This window comes from Drosophila busckii, unplaced genomic scaffold (genome assembly GCF_011750605.1).
Source record: "Drosophila busckii strain San Diego stock center, stock number 13000-0081.31 unplaced genomic scaffold, ASM1175060v1 chrUn_07, whole genome shotgun sequence".
NCBI lineage: Eukaryota > Metazoa > Arthropoda > Insecta > Diptera > Drosophilidae > Drosophila > Drosophila busckii.
Genome location: NW_022872723.1, coordinates 2,067,849 through 2,076,515, shown reverse-complemented (window position 1 = coordinate 2,076,515; position 8,667 = coordinate 2,067,849).

The following is an 8,667-nucleotide window of genomic DNA, read 5'->3' as shown; positions in this document are numbered from 1 at the left end:
TAAAATATATTTCAAAATTTTTATTTTGACCTGCACAAGTAATAAAATATTGCGTTGACCTGTTGCTGAACTTGGATACATTCAATATACCCTACATACCCTAGAAGCGGTCAGCGGAAGAAAATATAAAAATTGAATTTTTGATTGGGCTTGCAAACAGAAGCACACACATACGGACGCATACATTTAAATGGGTTCTTATTGCAATTGGCCACTCGCACACACGATCGCTTATGAGTGCGCTGAGCTGTTGCTTCACACACATGCTCTAAGGCAAAGCGTTCAAACGCTTGCATAGGGAAGAGCAAATCACCAATACACTAATTCGAAAACACTAACACAAGTAAAGATGCCGTTAACTCAATTTTATTTCATACACTGAAAATAAATGAGTTATCACTTACTTGTCCAAAGTATGCGCAGACAATGATAATTTCGTATGTCCAGTGCAAGCTGTTTTAATTTTTTTTAAGTGCACGCATTTCGTCAAAGCAACAACAAAGTTCGCAAAAAATTTTCGACTCAACAACAAACGCATGAAAGTGTTGTTGCCACGCTCGCGCAGTCGAGACAAGGCAACAACAAACACATGTCGCTTTGCTCGCACAGGCCAGACAAAAAAAAATTTCGAAAATTGTTGTGTTAATTTTGATTGGCTTATGGAAGGAGCGCGTATATTTACACGCATTTGCTCTTCCTATACTGAAAAGCAATTACAAAAACAACATGAAGCACACCTGAGCTTGACGCCCTGCTCTAAGGCATGCACGCATACATAGAAAGAATATCAGCGCGCTGCGCAGCGCACCCACCCTCATGCGTTGAAAGCCTCTTAGGCAATGATGTGTGCAACACTGGTTCGATTTCGGCAATTAGTCTTCGGTTCGCGACTTCAGCACGAAACTTCACGAAGTATGCCTGGGGCTCAATCATCCAAAAATTTTATGCAACACATTTTTAGTCGATTTGACGCCTCTATGTGTTGTATTCTTAGTGATATTACTAAACATATAGATGCCAGCATTCTTCAGTTAAATGAGACCAGATTACGAGAGAAAGTACGGTGTTTTGTGCACATTTGTTGATCAGATGACAAAAATGCAAACGAATCGCATCTAAATTTATGGTACAAAATGCAAAAGGTTGGAGGGCAATCTTAGCTTAAATTTAATTGGAAGCAACACGCAGCAGACGAGTCTGTTGACGATGCTGAATGCATAATTGAAGAAAATTATGATTTTATGTACGATATTGCGTTAGAAAACAAAAAACATTGAGTGAAAGAAAAATAAAATTTTTTTTAAACCAAAAAAATTTTTATTTTTTTTTTGGGCGGAAGTTTGGCCACACCCACTTTTCATACATAAAGGTAAATGTATGTATAATACTAGAAAAACTTTTATGGAATTATCTTGCGTGGCTTTCGAGTTATTAACTTATATCACTTTTTCCATGAAACGACCCATAGTGCAAAGTAACAACGAGAAGTCCACTTAACGTATTTTAATCGCAGACCAAGCCGAAACCACTCCTCTATATCCCTTCATTCTTTAATTAAAAATTCTATTTTTCGCATTTTCCAGCGATAAATCAAGTCTGAATGCAATTAATCAATTTTAAAACAAATTGTTAGGTTTAGCCCAGCATGGTTTTCTTTGTGTGCTCTGAATTTGAAACAGATGTGTTAAATATTATTAATATTTATTATCGTTGAACGAATCAGCTGGTGTCCGATGCTGTTACCGAGTCCACATTTTGATAGCTGCCAAGTATGTTTTTTTTTAATTTGACCCCCAAAAAGTAAGTGCCCAAATGATTTATATATTAGATATACATGACTCGAGACAGCTTGTCCTTGCTGGTCAAACATGTACCACCCTTCGTTACACCCTTTTCTATTTTTTAAACAATAGATATGCATGAGATATATATACTAAGATATATGTATGTTAATTTGTATTTGATTTCAAAGAGTATTTAAGAAAATACCTCAGCGAAATAAATATAGGTACACCAATGTTTTTTCAAGTAAATTCCGATTTATACTTCGAACTATTTTTTTATAAATTGTCTATGAGATAAGGAAACTTATTTGAATTATGAAACCCTTTTTGGAATAAAAAAATATCCTGAAAGTAGCTTCCAAAAAAATTATTTGTTATACAAATAAATAAAGAAATTAAAATAATTTGATTAAAATAAACAGCGTAAATAATCGTACCAGTGTGGTTACGCTAGTTCCGAGCGGTTGCTCGAAATCAAAATAAGATCTTTCATTAATTTTCCTATTAAGCTTTTGCTTACAGATGCATTGACTAGTATTTAAATTTTTGATTATAATTTATGTTCATACATTTTATTGTAACAAATGTGTCTGTTTAACTGAGCACAAATGTTGCATTTTCTAGAAATTGAACCATGACTAAGCACTAGAAAATATCTCATGCAATTGATTTAAAAAGTTTCGTGTCAATTGATAAAATATGACTGCGTCAATTTGTAAATTGTCCCCGCCCTCTCTCACTACCGAAAGAGCTATATATTGTGGAATACAAAAAATTCTCATACAAATATTGTTTAAAAGAGCTTTAAATGACATTCATTCTGATATAAATTTAGGTAAACTTGTCTGTTTTGAAATAGAAGATTTTTGGAATATTTTTGTGAAATTGGAACATTTTTTTTAAATTTTGGCAGAACAAATTTTTTTTTTGTGGATGGCAATTAGAGAACGGCATGGGTGCACCTCCCCTAAAAGTACTTAATAATAATACTTAATACGGTTTCTAATCAGGATACCAGTCCACCGAGTGCTTTACCATCGAAAAGGAGACGTCTTGGTGTGATTTAGATGGTGCATACCGTACGTTTGCAAAGTGCGGCGTTTACTCGCTGCTGGCTTCAATTTTTCAAATCCTTATATATTGGGCAACCTTTGTAATTAGCTGTGTGATTACCACCACAATTGCTGCACCTTTTTAGAGCTAGAAGTGTCGTTTCTTGCTGGGCAGTGTGCAGAACTCTCCACAATCTACACACACTAGACGTATACGGCGCTGATTTTTGCCTTTTCTTACGCGCCGCAGCCGAACAACGAAGAAAACGGAGCGGCGCCGTATTAACTTTGGTACAACCACTAAGTATATGTGTTGTATACTTAGTGGTACAACCTTACAAAAAGAATATACCTTTTTGAACAGTTTTAAAAAAATGGATATAATATAAAAATCAAAATATTGCCTTTAAAGTGACATTTTTCCAATAATCGATTACTCATTGGAATTGAAAGCCAAAGTCTATGAAGAATGACTCATTGAAATTATATTTTTACACACTTTAAAATTTTGTGTCGGTTGTGCAAATGTATATAACAGCAAGGAGAAGGCGTGGCAGACCCCATAAAGTATATATATTCTTAATCAGCAAGGCAAACTAAGTCAATTTAGCCATGTCCGTCTGTATGAGTGCCTGTTTCTCAGCAACTGTAAGAGCTAGAGCAACCAAATTTTGTTTGTTGATGCTCTTATATCTGTGATACATCGCTTTTACTTTATTTGTTTTTATGTTGTTGGTCATGTTTTCGATCGATGTCGAAAATTTCAGAACGATCGGATTTGTGTTATATTTAAATATTAATTAATCAATTAGTTAATAATCAATTAAATATTTCATCGCTTTAAGCGTCGTTTTGCGTTATACAATAATTAGAAGAAGAATTGTATAATGTATATTTTTCCCGCAGTTCTATAAAAACAAGTCTGCATGCGACGACTTGACTTTGCTTAAACAAAGGTAGTAAGATCATGATATTCACCTTTTCTTACTAGAAATTTCAAGAATCGGTTAATAATCATTGTTTTTAATTGTGTAAAAATATTAAATGCGTACTAGGAAAACCACTTTTTACAAGACTAGCCATAACACACTCCACCTATATATATTTAATATGAATTTTAATAAAAATTATTGTGGTCGTTAGTGGTCGCAAATAAAGTAGTTGCAATTTTGATGAGTGTTTCTTCAATCGTCGTCGCATGCAGACGTGTTTTTATAGAACTCCGGAAAAAAATATAAGCCCCACAGTTTAGAGTGCAGTGAGAGTGTAAAACTAGTGTAAACGCGAAAAGACGCTAAGTGCGATGAAAAACGCACTAAATTTATTTAGTTTATTGATTTATTAATATTAATGATTAATTAATTAATAATCTATAATAAATAAATATTCAAAAACTAAAAAGATGAATCATTAACGGACATTCGTAGCAAGGACCAGCGCGAGCAAACGAACGCGGCTCTCGTTCAGGAAACAACGCGTACTTCTCTTTCTGTTGCCGAGCAATATAAATACTGCTGATTGCAGTACTTTCGACGGCCATTACTCCTGACTAAAATTCGACCACTTTGCACTTTATCAAGTGTCTCACGAGCACCGAGTGCATTGAGCAACATCGAAAACGCAAAAGCTGGCATGCAATGGGTCGAGCGACATCTCCCCTACGGTGACTAGCACAACAGTCTCTCTGATTACCGCAACAGCAACGAACCGCAACGTATCGGCCGCCCGCTCAAGCCCATCGTTGGCAACACTCGTTCCCATATGTGTCATCGGCGGTTAAGAAAAGCCCTATGAATTCAACAATCAAAACAAAGCAACCAAACGAAACTCACTTGACACAACGCAAGCGATGCCCCGTTCGTGCAGACTGGAATGGATCGCTACATTCAAATTAAACGGAAGCTAAGCCCCCTAATGCCAAGAGCGAAAATGACCCGCAAATATGAAAGCAGCTTCAAGCGAAAAACTTACCACCAATAGATTTCAAATTTTAGCAGACAACTCAGATGATCTGCAGCCCGAAGAAGGCGTTAAAAAGAAGCCAAAGCCACCTCCGATATATATACGGGAGAAAAGTTCCAATGCCCTTGTGAGCAAAATCAAAGAATTCATTGGATTAGACATCATCCACATAATTTCCCTTGTACGGGTAATATTCGAGAAATACAAGTCCTAACACTAAACAACGACACTAAAATGAATTTTTACACGTATCAATTAGATAGGAGCAAGGGGTTACAAGTGGTTTTAAAGGTCATAGAATCAGATGTAACACCTGCAGAAATAACTCATGCCCTACATGATAAAGGTTTTAACGCTAAAACAGTCTTCAACATCTGTACAATGTATGAATTGTCAATTCAAATTGCCATATACGGTCATACTGCACACTTCGCCTAAACGAAGTGACCCTATATACAAACTTCAGTTTCTACTGCATCGCAGAACACTGTAGAAGAACCACATAAACGCAACGGCCCTGTACCATGTATGAATTGTCAAGAATATGGTCACACACGGTCATTACTGTACACTCGCCCGGTGTGCGTAGTTGTGGACAGCTTCACGACTCTGCACACTGCCTAGAAAGCAAAGACGAATCTAGTACCAAAAGGTGCAGCAACTGCGGTGGTAATCACACAGCAAACTACAGAGGAGTCACCACGCCGCGCTCCGCAAATGTACGGCACACCACCTTAATCACACCCAGACGTCTTCTTCTCTGTCGGCAACCAGATCGTCGCTTGACTCCGGATCCTCAATAGGAAAAATGTGACATTTGCAGGCGCTTTAAATTCAGGAGTGGAGCCCTCCTACGCCAAATACCGCCAAAGCACCTAACTCTGAGAGATAAATGGCAAACCTATTACCGCCTTGTGGAACACAACAAAATAACCATTGAGGACTGTTCTCAGCTGCAACAAAGATTATGGAGTTCATGTCTTCATGCGAACAACTATGCAAGATTTAATGCGTAATCAGAGAATCTCTTGATACAAATGTTAGTATCACACAGTCCAAATAATCAATGGCTCCCTCTACGTATATCCACGTGGAATGCTAATGGGGTTTCAAGCATAAACTTGAGTTATCTCAATTCTTGCTCGACAACACATTGACGTCATGCTATTGTCAGAAACACCATCTGACAAACAATATAATTTAATTAAGAGGCTAACATTCTATGCAACAAACCATCCCGATGGCAAGGCACATGGCGGGACTGGTATCCTGATCAGAAACCGTATCAAGCATCACTCGTTACAAGGAGCTCGCGAAAATTTATTATACAAAGCCACAACGAATAGATAACTGGATAGTGATAAACACTTACTCTAGCGCAGTATATTGCCTCCTCGCTGTCACATAAAGTGAAGGAGAGTTCATGCAGTTCCTCGACTCACTAGGAGACCATTTCATAGCAGCAGGACTTACAATGCAAAGCACACACACTGGGATCTCGCCTTGGACTCCAAAAGGAAAGCTGCTCTATAATGCAATTATAAAGCGCAACAAACTCGACCACGTTTCCCCGGTAGACACATACTGGCCAACAGACCCCAATCAGACACAAATAAACTGCCTGACTTAATTAGACTCGGCAATTACAAAATATCCCTCGAAACTTGCATCAGTGCCGAAAGCTCTCAGATCTCCTCATTTGACCACTAAACCCGTCCTAATTCAATTTACTCAGTCATCCCAGTAAACTGATGATCAAACGCTTAGATGACTACACACCAAACCAAATGATCTGCTTAGGAATATATAAGCTCACAATTATAGCTGTACTCAACGTTAAAGATGATACGACAGCCTTATCAAAACACTAGAGTCCATTTTAGTCACCGCAGCGCGCATTTGCAACTCCTCAAAACGCACAAGTGCCTTACACTCAAAAGAGGACAAATCAGCAAATCGAGCAATCGTTCTAGAAAAGCGACGCCTTAGACGAGAATGGCAGTCTCACAGGCCGCCATATGCACGTCAAAGGCTTAAAACGCACCCGCAGCTTACCCAAAGCGTTAAAACAACAAGAGCAATAGTCAACATCGTAACAGCCAACTATCATCCTCTTCTACGGAAAACTCACTGTGGAAAGCTCATCAATCGTATGCCCACCAACAGAAACTGTGATGCCTAAAAAAACTAAAAATTAAAAGAAAACCAACTAGGCGGCTGGGCCCTCAGTGATGAAGACAGAGCCAAAAAATTTGCAGGACACCTTGAAAATGTGTTTAGCCAAATCCTGCCACAAATTCATTCCCAATACAATATTAACAAGTGACTCTCAGCTTCAACAAGGGCCAATGGATTTCGCCCAAACGAAATTGTACACATCATCAAAAATCAGTAACCCGAAAAAATCACAGGCTTCGACCAAATAACGCCAAAAATGATTTTTGAGCTCCCATATTGTCAGTTTGCCACCCTCGCCAACTCTTCAATGCCATCACCAAGCTTGGTTCTTCCCAGAGCGATGGAAAAAGTCAATAATATAATGATACCAAAGCCAGGCAAAGATCACACAAAACCATCGTCACACAGACCCATAAGCCTACTATCATGCCTTTCAAAACTCTTTGAAAAATGCTTGCTGACTCGGATAAATCCATATCTAAGAATCCATAACAAAATTCCATCACATCAATTTGGGTTCGGTAAAAACACGGCCTATCAGCAGTTAATCGCATAACATCTGAAATAAGAAGCGCATTCGAAAAAAAAAAAAAAAAAAAAAAAAAAAAAAAAAAAAAAAAAAAAAAAAAAAAAAAAAAAAAAAAAAAAAAAAAAAAAAAAAAAAAAAAAAAAAAAAAAAAAAAAAAAAAAAAAAAAAAAAAAATAACCGAAATATGCACTGCAATATTCTTAGATGATCCCAAGCATTCGACAGAGTCTGGCTAGAAGGACTAACGCATAAGATCAGAACCACGCTTCCTAATAATACACACAAATTATTAGAGTCGTATCTATATGGCAGGAAATTTGCAGTGAGATGCAATTCTGCTATATTACGACTATGTGATCAGAGCTGGAGTTCCACAAGGCAGCGTACTTGGACCAACAATTTATATGTCCTTTACACAGCAAATATTCCAACAAGTAGACGACTAACAACATCCACATTTGCTGACGATACCGCTATTCTCAGCCGTTCGAGGTGCCCTTTGCAAGCAGCGCCACTGGCTCTTCATATGGTCGAAGTGGAGAAAGGCTCTCTGACTGGCGAATAAAAGTAGAACAAAAAGCAAACATGTTACGTTTACCCTAAACAGGCAAAATTGTCCACCGCTCACACTAAACAATTCCGCACTCCCGCAAGCAAACGAAGTGACGTATCTTGGAGTACACCTCGACAAAAGACTCACATGGCGTAGGCACATCGAAGCCAAGGGAACGCAACTAAAACTAAAAGCCCATAATAGCCTCCGCTGGCTTATCAACGCTCGGTCCTCTCTCAGCTTTGAATATAAGGTCCTGCTTACAATTCCGTACTTAAACCCATCTGGACTTATGGCTCCCAATTATGAACGCTGGCAATAGCAACATTGATATTGTCCAGAGAGTCCAGTCAAAAATACTTAGAACTATCACCGGGGCACCGTGGTACGTTCGAAACGAAAACATCGAAAGAATCTAAATATTCAACATCGAGATTTTAATAGCTTGAACGCAAAGTAAAAATATACACAAGCTTTCTTTCGATCCTAATCCTCGCGGAGGCTAAACAAGCTGTGCAGCCGCTCCGTCTGCGTCGTAACGAACTACCAACCAGCGATAGAATTAGGAAACGTTGCAATCTAAAAAGTTTAGAGAAAATGTTAGAATAG